Source organism: Apis dorsata, unplaced genomic scaffold (assembly GCF_000469605.1).
Source record: "Apis dorsata unplaced genomic scaffold, Apis dorsata 1.3 scaffold_88, whole genome shotgun sequence".
Lineage (NCBI taxonomy): Eukaryota > Metazoa > Arthropoda > Insecta > Hymenoptera > Apidae > Apis > Apis dorsata.
In genome coordinates, this window is record NW_006263386.1 from 989,837 (window position 1) to 991,645 (window position 1,809).

The 1,809-nt window shown below is 33.9% G+C and overlaps 1 protein-coding gene across 6 annotated transcripts in view; it reads right to left on the reverse strand.

The window, feature by feature from the left end:
* The window catches only part of LOC102675086 (furin-like protease 1), a 306,104-nt gene that overhangs the window by 220,280 nt on the left and 84,015 nt on the right, over positions 1 to 1,809 (reverse strand). The gene's annotated exons all lie outside the window — the stretch shown is intronic.

A 1,809-nucleotide genomic window follows, 5' to 3' on the forward strand; every position in this document is an offset into this window, starting at 1 on the left:
ATGGCTTATAAAGTTATCACAACAACTCGAATCTCATTCCCTCAATAATTTCCAAATTTCATTAATAGTAATTTATTATTTCATTGTCCATAAAATTTAATTATTCGAAAAAAAATAATAATCCTGTTTCATAAGCTTCATTTACGCGCCAAATCGTGACGTCACATTAGCTGCATATCACGTGACACGATGCAACGCTCCGCATTGGTGGAAACTCGATCACGTGACACATCACGCCTATATAGTGGAGAACAAGGTGACGTATATATATTCTGCTCCTGATTCGTCACAGGGGAATCGAGTCAGAAGAAATAGTGTACAACATTGAACCAACAATTTCGTATCGTTATGGACGATAAGGATCGACGAATTATCACTGTTCTTTAATTTTTTATTAATTTTTTTTAACATTTTTTTGTGGCAGAAATTCATCTTTGTTGATATAGTTGATACATTAATAATTTATCATTCCACAAAATTAGGAATAGATGGCGCACGATTTGCTTGATGGCAGTGAACGAGGATCTCTTTCATTCCTCGTGGCAACGCGACGACTTTCGCTTTTTAAATCGCCGGGACTGTAAACATCTGCAGCGAGAACAGTGATTTTTAACAGAGATTGAGTCACTGCATTGCATAATGGCGCTGATTATGCGGCGTTTCTTACGCGTGAAAAAGTCAGGTCGCAAAAGGCCTGGAGCACTGTGCAAATGATCAGAATCCGTGAAATAAACGTTTTCATAAAGGTGCAGGACGATTTTAACAACTGGAACGGATTTAATTATTTTATTCCACTCGCCAATAAATCGAATTCGAAATCTTATTTCAGAATTCGTTCATCGAGAAATTTAAAGGTATATTTATAGAGAATATTTTATAGGCACATGAAATACTGACTATAAATTTAATATTATAAGATCTACTCGAATCGGCATACTCTCCTTTTTAATACCATATATATACAGGTAATGCTTTCTTTCTGTTTTCAACGAATTGAAATGAAAATGATTATTTTTAAATAAAGAAAAAAAAACACAAATTGACAAACAACGAAAACATTAAGCCGAGAAATTAAACATGATTGCAACGATAATTGAATACGAGGAAATGAAATTTTATTACGTTATCACGTTTCTCTTTTTCACGCTCAAGCAATATTAACTAAATTTTAAACATCAACATATATATTTGAAATCTAACATTCCATAAATAACCAAAAATCCTTCATATTCTCTCAAATAATATAACGATGAAATAATATTTTTATATAATTGTGATAGCAAAACTAGGCGCAATTTTAAAATAACAATTAAACGATGATCGAAGGCGAATGATCAGGTGAAACGAGTTGATCGAAAAGAAAGTTAACGAGAGAAATTTAATGATGTTTTTTTCATTTTCGACCAAAGAGAAAAACAAATCCAGTTATTTACACTTTGATCATCGCGCCCAAATAAACAACAGATTCTTTCTGATAATTGTATCGAGCACCTGTTAAAGAACACGAAATTCCATTTCCATTTGTTTCGAACAACAACGACAATTAAAACACGTTTATAAAGCCCGTTTTCATTGGCCTCGTTATTAAAGAATGACAACTCGTATTTCATCCCTCTATTTTCCCACTACTTATTTTTCACTTACTTCTTACTTCTCAGTTCCTTCTTGATCCCATTGGTTTTGATTAACGATCAACTGGACTCGTCATTCTGGAGGGCGTCACAATCGACACGTGGAGAAAAATAAAGGGACGAGAGAGAGAGAGAGAGAGAGAGAGAGAGAGAGAGAGAGAGAGAGAGAGAGAGAGAG